General features: G+C 41.3%; 1 long non-coding RNA gene across 2 annotated transcripts in view; it reads right to left on the bottom strand.

The window, feature by feature from the left end:
- The window catches only part of LOC138987954 (uncharacterized), a 43,287-nt gene extending 40,978 nt beyond the window's left edge, over positions 1–2,309 (bottom strand). For both annotated transcript variants that reach the window (XR_011464264.1, XR_011464262.1), the window contains exon 1: positions 2,178–2,309. This is a non-coding gene — a long non-coding RNA (uncharacterized lncRNA). The remainder of the gene's footprint in view (positions 1–2,177) is intronic.
- Positions 2,310–12,262: the final 9,953 nt, after the last annotated feature.

The following is a 12,262-nucleotide window of genomic DNA, read 5'->3' on the forward strand; positions in this document are numbered from 1 at the left end:
ACTCAAACAGTAAAGAATTCACCTGCAATGTGGGAGATCTGGGTTCAATCCCTGCGTTGGGAAGATCCCCTGAAGGAGGACATGGCAACCTACTCCAGTATTCTTGCCTAAGGAATCGCCATGGACAGAGGAGCCTGGCAGGCTATAGTCCATGGGGTCTCAAAGAGTCGGACACGACTGAACAACTAAGCACAGCACAGCACTAATCCACTGTATGCATACACCACAGTTCATTTATCCTCGCATCCATTGATGGACACTTGGGTTGTCTCACCTTTGGCTCCTGTGAATAATACTGTTGTGAACATGGGTATGAATATACTTCTTGGAACTTTTGGTTTCAGTACTTTCAGTACCTAGAAGTGAGATTACTAGATCATATGGTAGTTCTGTTTTTAATTTTTTGAGGAATTACCATACTGTTTTTCATAGCGGTTGCAGTGTTTCTTAATTCCCACCAACAGTGCACAACAGTTCCACATCCTCACCAACACTTGTTATTTATTTATTTATTTTTAGTGTAGCCATCTTAGTGAGCGTGAAGAGATACCTTATTATGTTTTCAATTTGCATTTCTCTGATAATTTATAGTGTTTAGCATCTTTTCATACATTTGTTGGCCATTTTTTATATCATCTTTGAAGATATGTCTGTTCATGTCCTTTGCTCATATTCTATTTTAGTATTTTGATATTAATGTATTCTGGATATTAATCCCTTATCAGATACATGATTTGCAAATATTTCCTCCCATTCCAGAGGTTGCCTTTTCACTCGGTTACTGTGTCCTTTGATGAGCAAGAATTTTTAAGTTTGATGTGGTCCCATTTGTTTATTTTTGGTTTTGTTGTCTGTACCTCTGGTATCATAGCCACGAAATCAATACTCCAGTCAATTTTAAGTCTCAGGAATAAATAATTCTCACTGGCTCAGTGCTCTGACCTCCAGGCCCACCAAGGTGGCCCTGTTGCCCCCTTGGTCCCAGACACAGGCCTGACGCACTGACACTGAAGAGGAGTTAGTTAGCCTTGCCCTGACAGCACATGTGCTCTGAGTCTGTGGGGGCAGCGGCAGTTCTCTGGTGTCTTTCCCACAGTATCATCACGCATCAGGGTCATTCTTCCCTGGAAGGATAACACGTGTTGATAGATCTACTGCCTTATCTGGTAGAATCTTGGAAGTCTCATACCCTTCCTTCAATTTGTCTTAATCTCTTTACCTTTTAGTCTCATCTGGCAGTGTTTCTGCTGGCTGTCTCTCTGTAATACCATCTCTCTTGCTAGGTTCTGCCGAGATGGATGATGAAACCCAGGAATTTCAGCCCTAGTCTCTTTATCAAATGATGTTCCAGCCATCCCCTTGGTATCCCCTCCAGAGCAAGTTGGGGGATGGTGTGGGGGGGAGGGCAGGGGTTGTTTGTTTTTTGCAATATGGATAGGCTAAGAATTTTACAAATCTTCAATTTCTGGTTCCCTTTTGCCTAACAATTCCTCCTTCAATGTATCTACCTCCTCTCACATTACTATAAGCAACAAGGGAAAATCATATCTTTAACAGTTTGCTTAGAAATCCCCTCAGCGGGACTTCCTTGGTGATCTAGTGGTTAAGACTCCCCCTTCCAATGCAGGGGATGGGGGTTCAATCCCTGGTCTGGTGCTAAGATCCCCCCAAACCCAAAACATAACACAGAAACAATATTGTAACAAATTCAATAAAGACTTTAAAAACAAAAGAACAAGCAAAATCTCCTCAGCTAAATAACTTATTTTGTCACAAATTCTACTTTCCACAAAACAGTAAAACACAATCACACCAAGTTCCTTGATACTTTGTAACAAGGACCAGCTTTCCTCCAATTTCCAATAGCATGTTCCTCATTTCTGAGACTTCATCAGAATCCCGTTTACCATTCGTATTCCTGCCAACAGTTTCTTTCAGGTGATCTAGGCTTTCTCTCGTGTGTATATCAAAACTCCTCCAGCCTCTACCTGCATTTTTAGGTATTTGTTATAGCAGCACCCCACCTCTTGGTACCAAAATGTGTATTAGTCAGGGTTCTGCAAAGAAACAGAATGAATAAAATGTGTAAATACAGGTTTTTCCCAGTCATCCAGGACTAGAGCCTTCCTATGAAACCTTTCATAAGCAGAAATGGCTCAAAACAAAGAGGTAATTACCTTAGGATGCATCTTGCTAACAGGCGCACAGAATAAATCAGATAAAGTAAAGTGGAGATGCTCAGAGACATAGTTCAAAGCTGTGGCAGCTTGATGCTGAAATACTAAGTGTAGGTCCTGGGGAACTGGCTTGGCTGTGGCGCTGTCAAAGCTGGGGCTGTGTGCTGTCTCTTTAACGACTGGTTGCAAAACAAATGCTTGCTTAACACCACTTTCACTTTTCACCTTTTCCCCTAAAAGTGAAAAGCCTCTTCTGACTTCTGTTGGTTAGTGAAAACAGGTACTAATGTAGATCTTTCGTGCAAGTGAAGTAGCGTAAAGCAGACTTTCGAAAAGCAGGGGATAGTTGTATATACAAAAAAGTTACTTTTGAGAGATTTATTCATGTGATTATAGAAGCTGCAAAGTCCAGAATCTGTAGGGTGGGCTGGCAGGCTGGAGACTGAGGAGAAGCCAGTGCTGCGGTTGAAGTACAAAGACCACCAAGCTGAAACCCCAAGAAAGCTGGTGCTGCAGTTGAAGTCAGAGGCTGTCTGCTGGTAGACTCCTCCTCGCTGGGGGCAGGGTTGAGATGGGGAGAAAGGGGTCAGTTTTTGGTTCTTTTTTTAAGTCTTCAACTGATTAGACCAGACCCACCCATTATGGAGGACAAGTTTTACTCAAAATCTGTCACTTAAATGTAAACCTCATCCAAAAACGCCCTCACTGAAACATCCATAATGTTTGACCAGATATCTTGGTATAGTTGGCCAAGCTAGGCCAACACATAAAATTAACCTTTCATATACCTTCTATATTATGTTTTAAGCTCTATGAGGACAGGGACTTTGTCTTAGTGACATTTGTACTGCTTGTGCCTGGAACTGCAGCTAGCATACAGTAGGTATTCAATGTACAGTTGATGAAAACTGCATAAATGACTGACTAGATGAATATCTGCTAGGGCTTTAGAGTTTATCAGGGTTTTTTTTTTTTCACTTGCATTGCATTATCTGATTTAACTGTCCCAACAGTTCTTTGATCTGGGTCTCATGGCCTCCAGTTATATACTGAAACTGGGAAATAGAGAAAGTTTAAATGACCAGTTGAGATGTCTAACCTCTAGCTCATGTTCCAGACCTGGACTCAGATTTCACTCTTTTGACTTCTAATCCTCTACTTAATCAGCTACATGCCACTGTAATTATTCTCTCGCCTTACCTATTCGTCCACTTATTATTAGGTAACAAGAGGAAATTGGTAACTTAATAGTGCCAAGTCTCCGCTGGCTGTTAAAAGGGCACACGGTGGGTGAGAGGATATTTGCATTCCTGCTCAAGGCCACACAGTACAGGAAGGTGTCAGAGAAGGACCTTCTGCTTCAGTGATGAGTGGTCATTTCAGGGGAGAGCTGAGAAGCTCAGCCAGGAGAGAGAGCCTCTTTTGTCTCTAATCCTGGAAGAAGACCAGCTATGAAAACACTGGAGAGGGTCTCTGTAGATATAACACAAACCCGGAGGCTTTTCTCTGTGCTGCTTCTCTTGCAGAATTAATCTGGCATGTCACTCCCCGGCTGGGATGGAGTGGCTTGACATGAGATTCCATCCTGCTACTCAGAACTGCATGCAGTTTTAAGTTTATGAATGGTTTATTTCTGGAATTTTCCATTTAATATCTTTGGTGGGATGCTGGTGGCATTGGGGAGAGTTTGGGGCTGAATTATGTGCAGCTGTTGTATAAAGTAGTGTGGTTTGTTTGTTTTGTTTTTGGTTTGAATTGTGACATAGACACTCACTTTGCCCTCTTAGTGACCTGGTTCTTCCTTTTTCTTTAGCTCTGCCTTTGTCAACCATAAGGATGTTTTAACTTCCTAGCTATTGTTTAGAACATATTCTGACATATCATTATTGATTATTAGCAATAAGTATAATAAACATGACACTATGCTATGGTAGAGCCAATTTAATTTCTGCCACTTATCAAAAAGTACTTGATCCACAGAGTTCCTTGGTAGTTCAGTGGTTAGGACTCATGCTCTCACGGCAGAGGGCGTAAATTCAATCCTTCATGGGGGAACTAGAATTCTGTAAGCCTTGTGGTGCAGCCACAAAAGGGGGAAAAAGATACTCGATACAAAATAAAAATGACTTGACATTGGCAACAGACTTAAAAACATGAAGTTTCTGAAAAGATAGTACTAAATAAGGGCAATTTGTTCAAAGAAATTTGGGGTATGGTATTAAACAGCAAAGTTAATTTTCTCTTCATAAGACATTCTTGCAAATTAATTATTCAATAGATATTAATAATTGGATTTCATTTAAAAATTGACAAGGAGCAAGCCTTGCTGAATGATTAGGTAAGACTTAAAAGATGAGCTGTGTTGGTAAAGTTGACAGGAGACAAATTAAAAATTTTTAGTTGGCATGGTGGTTTACCAGTAAGAATAAAGAGTACCTTTGCTTTCATATAGAACTTTCTGCCTCTAAAATGAAATTCTTTAATTCCTCCAAAAAACTCTAAGTACTGAACTGTGCCAAGTACTGAGAGGGTGATGGAAATGGTATTGGAGAAAGAGATGCAGAAATGAAATGAACACAGTTTCTGCTTTCAAGATTGGGGAAAATTGCTTGTATAAAGAATTGGTTAAAAAATATTAAGATTTATTCTTTTAGAGCAGTTTTAGGTTTAAAGCAAAATTAAAAGAAAGGCACAGAGATTGTTTTCCATACACTCTCTTCCTCCACAAATGCATAACCTCTCCCACTATAAGCATCTCCCACCAGAACTTGTTACAATTGGTGAGAGTACATCACAGTCACCCAAGGTCCAGACTTTACATTAGGGTTCATTCTTGGTCTTGTATGGACTTGGACATGCTAAGGACTTGGGCTTCTATGGACATCATCATTGCAGTATCATATAGAATATTTTCCCTGCACTTACAAACCTCTGTGCTCCAACTACTCATCTCCCTTCTCATCATCCACCCGCAGCCACTGACAACCAGTGATCTTTTCACTGTTTCCATCATTTTGCCCTTTGTCGAATGTCATAGAGCTGGAATTACACATTATGTAGCCTTTTCAGATTGGTTTCCTTATTTTACTGTCATGCATTTAATAATTCTGTCTTTTCCTGGTTTGATAGCTCATCTCTTTTCAGTGCTGAATAACATTCCATTGTCTGGATATACCACTGTTTGTTTATACCTTCACTTATTGAAGGATATCTTGGTTGCTTCTGAGTTTTGGCAGTTATGAGTAAAGCTACTCTAAACATCTGTGTGCAGGTTTTTGTGTGGACATAATTTTCAACTTCTTTGGGCAAACACCAAGGAGTGAGATTGCTAGATTATATCATAAGAGTATGTTTAATTTTGTAAAAAACTGCCAAACTGTCTTCCAAAGTGGCTGTACCATTTTACATTCTTGTCAGCAGTGAATGAACGTTCCTGTTGCACCACATCCTTGCCAGCAATTCGTCTTGTCAGTGTTTCAGATTTTGACCATTCTAATGGGTGTGTCGGAGAAGGCAATGGCACCCCACTCCTGGGAAAATCCCATTTACCTGGGAAATCCCATGGACCGAGGAGCCTGGTAGGCTACAGTCCATGGGGTAGCGAAGAGTCGGACACGACTGAGCAACTTCACTTTTCACTTTAATGCATTGGAGAAGGAAATGGCAACCCACTCCAGTGTTCTTGCCTGGAGAATCCCAGGGATGGGGGAGCCTGGTGGGCTGCCGTCTATGGGGTCACACAGAGTCGGACAAAACTGACGGACTTAGCAGCAGCAGCAGCAGCAGCAATGGGTGTGTTGTGGTATCTCATTGTTGTTTTAATTTGCATTTCCCTTATGATATAAATTGGAGCATCTTTTCAAATGCTTTTTTGCCATCAATACATCTTCTTTGATGGGATGTCTGTTCAGGTCTTTGGCCTATTTTTAATCAGATTGTTTGTTTTATTATTGTTGAGGACTTTTTATGATTAAAAAACATTTATTATGTCTTATTGTTGAGCTTTAAGAGTTCTTTGTATATTTTGGGCAATGGTCCTTTATCAGATGTGCCTTTGAAAATACTTTCTCTCAGTCTGTGACTTATATACTCCTTCTCTTGACAGTGTTTTTACAGTCAGAAATTTTTAATTTAATAAAGCAGAAATTTTTAATTTAATAAAGCCAAACTTATCAGTTACCACATTCATGGATTATGCCTTTGGTTTTGTATCTAAAAAGTCATAGAGATAACCAGGGTCATCTGGGTTTTCCCCTCCGTTATCTTCTAACAGTTTTATAGTTTTGCGTTTTATATTCAGACCTATGACCCGTTTTGAGTTAATTTTTGTGAAAGGTGTAAGGTCTGGGCCCGCATTAATGTGTGTGTGTGTCCTGCTGTTCTAGCACCGTTTGTTGAGGAGGCTGTCTCTGCTGCATTTGTTGCCTTTGTTTCTTTGTCAAAAATCACTTGACTGTATATATTTATCTGGGTCTCTTTCTGGGCTCTCTGTTCCACTCCACTGATCTGTTTGTCTGTTCTTTTATCAGTACCACAATGCCTTGATTTTTGAGACTTTACAGTAAGTTTTTTTTTCCTTTAAAATTTTATTTATCTATGTTTTGACTGGGGTGGGTCTTCCTTGTCTTGCACAGGCTTTCTCTAGCTGCGGTGAGTGGAGGCTACTCTTCTTTCCGATGCTTGGCCTTCTCATTGCTGTGGTTTCTCTTGCTGTGAAGCACAGGCTCTGCGGCACTTGGGCTTCAGTAGTTGTGGCACCTGGGCTTAGTTGCTCTGTGGCATGCAGAACCTTCCCAGACCAGGGACTGGGCCCATGTGCGCTACATTAATAAGTGAATTCTTAACCACTGGACCACCAGGGAAGTCCCATAGGTATTTTTAAGATATTAGATTGGTGCAAAAGTAATTGCTGTTTTGCATTATTGAACTTGCTGTTTGATATTGGAATACATTCTTAAATAAATGTGGTAATGTTATAAGCGGAAAGGCAATGGCACCCCACTCCAGTACTCTTGCCTGGGAAATCCCATGGACGGAGGAGCCTGAAAGGCTGCAGTCCACGGGGTCGCTGAGGGTCGGACACGACTGAGCGACTTCACTTTCACTTTTCACTTTCATGCATTGGAGAAGGAAATGGCAACCCACTCCAGTGTTCTTGCCTGGAGAATCCCAGGGACGGGGGAGCCTGGTGGGCTGCCGTTTATGGCGTTGCACAGAGTCGGACACGACTGAAGCGACTTAGCAGCAGCAATGTTATAAGAGTTGACTCATTGGAAAAGACCCTGATGCTGGGAGGGATTGGGGGCAGGAGGAGAAGGGGACGACAGAGGATGAGATGGCTGGATGGCATCATCAACTCGATAGACATGAGTTTGGGTAAACTCCGGGGGTTGGTGATGGACAGGGTGGCCTGGCGTGCTGTGATTCATGGGGTCGCAAAGAGTCAGACACGACTGAGCGACTGAACTGAACTGAACTGAACTGAAGTTATAATACATCATTTTAATGCACATTATGTTTTTTGCTAATGACTTACTACTTGATGTTTATATTTATTTTAGACTATGGAAATGATCTTAAACAAAAAGCAAATTCAAGTAAATTTTTTTATTTGAATGCAAAATGGGTTGTAAAGTAGGAGGAACAATTCTCAACATTAACAACACATTTGGACCAGGAACTGCTAATGAATGACCAGGAACTGCTAATGAACCACTGCAGCAGTGGTTCCAAAAGTTTTGAAAGGGAGATGAGAGCACTGAAGATGAGGAGTGCAGTGGCTGGCCACCAGAAGTTGACAACGACCAATTCAGAGCAATCTCAAAGCTGATCCTCTTAAACTACATGAGAAGTTGCTGAAGAACTCAACGTCGACCATTCTACAGTCATCAACATTTGAAGCAAACTGGAAAGGTGAAAAACCTTGATAAGGGAGTGTCTCACGTCATGAGCAGACCGCACCAAAAAAAAAATTTGTCATTTTGAAGTGTTGTCTTCTTTTAGTCTACACAGCAACAATAAGCCATTTCTCGAGTGGATTGTGACATGGAACGAAAAGTGGATTGTATACAATAACCAGCAATGACCAGCTCAGTGGTTGGACTGAGAAAAGGCTCCAAAACCAACTTGCACCAAAAAAAAGGTCATGGTCACTGTTTGGTGATCTGCTGCTGGTCTGATCCACTATAGCTTTGGTGAAACCATTACATCTGAGAAGTATGCTCAGCAAATTGATGAGCTGCACCAAAAATTGCAACACCTGCAGCCAGCATTGGACAACAAAACGGTCCCATTCTCCTCCATGACAACTCCCGACCGCATGTCACACAACCAAAGCTTCAAAAGTTGAGCGAATTAGGCTACGAAGTTTTGCCTCATCTGCCATATTAAACTGACCTCTTGAGAACCAACTACACTTCTTCAAGCATCTTGACAACTTTCTGCAGAGAAAACACTTCCACAGTCAGCAGGAGACAGAAAATGCTTTCCAAGAGTTTGTCAAGCATGGATTTTATACTACAGGATGAAACCAACTTATTTCTCATTGGCAAAAATGTGTTGATTGAAATGGTTCCTATTTTGAATTAATAAATGTTTTTGTTCTTAGGTTTTGTTGGGTTTTTTTTGGGGGGGGGAGGCAATAACCATGCCTTGGATAAACCTCACTGAATACGATACTGCCACTGTGCAAAGCTTGAGCCTAGTTATAATGATTTAAAATTCACGGTCCAAAACCACAATTACTTTTTCATCAACTAATAAATTATGTCAGCAAATTTGGAAAACTCAGCAATGGCCACAGGATTGGAAAAGGTCAGTTTTCATTCCAATCCCAAAGAAGGACAGTGCCAAAGAATATTCAAACTACCGGACAATTTTGCTCATTTTCACATGGGAGCAAATTAATGCTCAAAATTCTTCAAGCTAGGCTTTAGCAGTACATGAACCGAGAACTTCAGATGTTCAAGCTAGACTTAGGAAAGGCACAAGAACCAGAGATCAAATTGCCAACATTTTGGATCATAGGAAAAGCTACAGAATTCCAGAAAAACATCTTCTGCATCATTGACTACACTAAAACCTTTGACTGTGTAGATCATAACAAACTGGAAAATTCTTAAAGAGATGAGAATGCCAGACCACCTTAACTGCCTCTTGTGAAACCCGTAGGCAAGTCAAGAAGCAGCAGTTAGATCCGGACAGGAAGCAATGAACTGGTTCCAAATTGGGAAAGGAGTATGCTGTATATTGTCACCCTGCTCATTTAACCTATATACAGAGTACACCATGAGAAATACAGGGCTATATGAATCACAAGCTGAAATCAGATTGCCAGGAGAAATATCAACAACCTCACATATGCAGATGATACCACTCTAATGGCAGAAAGTGAAGAGGAGCTAAAGAGCCTCTTGATGACCGTGAAAGAGGAGAGTGAAAAAGCTGGCTTAAAACTCAACATTCAAAAAGACAATGATAATTGCATCTGGTCCCATCACTTCATGGAAAATAAATGGGAAAAAAATGGAAACAGTGGCAGATTTTTATTTTCTTGGCCTCCAAAATCACTACATATGGTGACTGCAGACATGAAATTAAAAGGCGCTTGCTCCTTGAAAGAAAAGCTATGAGAAACCCAGACAGTGTATTAAAAAGCAGAGACATCACTTTGCTGAAAATGGTCCGTATAGTCAAAGCTGTGGTTTTTCAGTAGTCATGTATGGATGTGAGAGTTGGACCATAAAGAAGGCTGAGTGAGTAAAAGTCACTCAATCGTGTCCAACTCTTTGTGACCCCATGGACTGTAGCCAGCCAGGCTCCTCTGTCTATGGAATTCTCCAAGCAAGAATACTGGAGTGGGTTGCCACTCCCTTCTCCAGGGGATCTTCCCAACCCAGGGATCGAACCCAGGTCTCCCACATTGCAGGCAGATTCTTTACCATCTGAGCTACCAGGGAAGCCCAAAGAAGGCTGAGTGCCAAACAATTGGTTTCAAATTGTGGTGCTGGAGAAGACTCTTGAGAGTCCCCTGGACAGCAAGGAGATCAAACCAGTCAAGCCTAAAGGAAATCAACCCTAAATATTCATTGAAAGGACTGATGCTGAAGCTGAAACTCCAGTACTTTGGCCACCTGGTGCAAAGGGCTGACTCATTGGGAAAGACCCCAATGCTGGAAAAGGTTGACAGCAGGAGGAGAAGGGGATGCCAGAGGATGAGGTTGACATGAGAGACAGACAGGGATGACAGAGGTTGGATGGCATCACCGACTCAATGGATATGAATTTGAGCAAATTCCGGGAGCTAGTGAAGGACAGGGACACCTGGCATAATGTAGTCCATGGGGTCACAAAGAGTCAGACACGACTTAGTGACTGAACAACAACAATAGATTATGGCACAAGGAAGCTTATATCTACTTCAATTTTTTCTGGAAATGTTTTCAAAGAAGAGACACTAGTTATTTTAGTATGACCAAGAGTTAGCCAGTTGGAAATGATATTCAAGATAGAAGAGTACAAAAGAATGAGCCTCCAATAGAAACATGATGTAATGAACTTAATTGTATCTCTCCAAAATTCATGTTGGCGTCTTAATTTCCAGTACCTCAGTTATGAATGTGTTAGGAGAGACAGCCTTTAAAGAGGTGATTGCATTAAAATGAGATCCTCAGGATGGGCCCCAATCCAGTTGTGTTATGGAGTTGAAGCTCAGTCTTCTCTCTTCATGACAAGCCAATTAACCTGAGAGACAAGGAATATAACTTTATTCAGAGATCCAACTAAGAGGATGGTTTTCTGCTTTATTCATGCCAAAGCCTTTGACTGTCTGAATCACAATAAACTGTGAAAAATCCTGAAAGAAATGGGAATTCCAGACCACTTGACCTGCCTCTTGAGAAATCTGTGTGCAGGTCAGGAAGCAACAGTTAGAACTGGACATGGAACAACAGACTGGTTCTAAAGAGGAAAAGGAGTATGTCAAGGCTGTATATTGTCACCCTGCTTATTTAACTTATTTGCAGAGTACATCATGAGAAACACTGGGCTGGAGGAAGCACAAGCTGGAATCAAGATTGCCAGGAGAAATATCAATCACCTCAGATATGCAGATGACACCACCCTTATGGCAGAAAGTGAAGTAGAACTAGAGCCTCCTGATGAAAGTGAAAGAGGAGAGTGAAAAAGTTGGCTTAAAATTCAGCATTCAGAAAACTAAGATCATGGCATCTGGTCCCATCACTTCATGGCAAATAGACGGGAAAACAGTGGAAACAGTGACTGTTAATTTTTGGGGGCTCCAAAATCACTGCAGATGGTGACTGCAGCCATGAAGTTAAAAGACACTTACTCCTTGGAAGAAAAACTGTGACCAACCTAAACAGCATACTAAAAAGCAGAGACATTTCTTAGCCAACAAATGTCTAGTCAAGGCTATGGTTTTTCCAGTAATCATGTATGGATGTGAGAGTTGGACTATAAAGAAAGCTGAGCACAGAAGAATTGATGCTTTTGAACTGTGGTGTTAGAGAAGACTCTTGAGAGTCCCTTGGACTCTCAAAACTAAGATCATGGCAACCGTTCCCATCACTTCGTGGCAAATAGATGGGGAAACAGTGGAAACAATGACCGACTTTATTTTTCTGGGCTCCAAGATCACTACAGATGGTGACTGCAGCCATGAAATTAAAAGATGCTTACTCCTTGGAAGGGAAGCTATGACCAACCTAGACAGCATATTAAAAAGCTGAGACATTACTTTGCCAACAAAAGTCCGTTGTCTAGTCAAGGCTATGATTTTTCCAGTAGTCATGTATTGATGTGAGAGTTGGACTGTGAAGAAGGCTAAGGGCCAAAGAATTGATGCTTTTGAACTGTGGTGTTGGAGAAGACTTTTGAGAGCCTTTCGACTACAAGGAAATCCAATCAGTCCATCCTAAAGGAGATCAGTCCTGAGTGTTCATTGGAAGGACTGATGTTGAAGCTGAAACTCCAATACCTTGGTCACCTGATGAGAAGAACTGACTCATTTGAAAAGACCCCGATGCTGGGAAAGATTGAGGGCAGGAGGAGAAGGGGATGACAGA

Source organism: Bos mutus, chromosome 5, assembly GCF_027580195.1.
Source record: "Bos mutus isolate GX-2022 chromosome 5, NWIPB_WYAK_1.1, whole genome shotgun sequence".
Lineage (NCBI taxonomy): Eukaryota > Metazoa > Chordata > Mammalia > Artiodactyla > Bovidae > Bos > Bos mutus.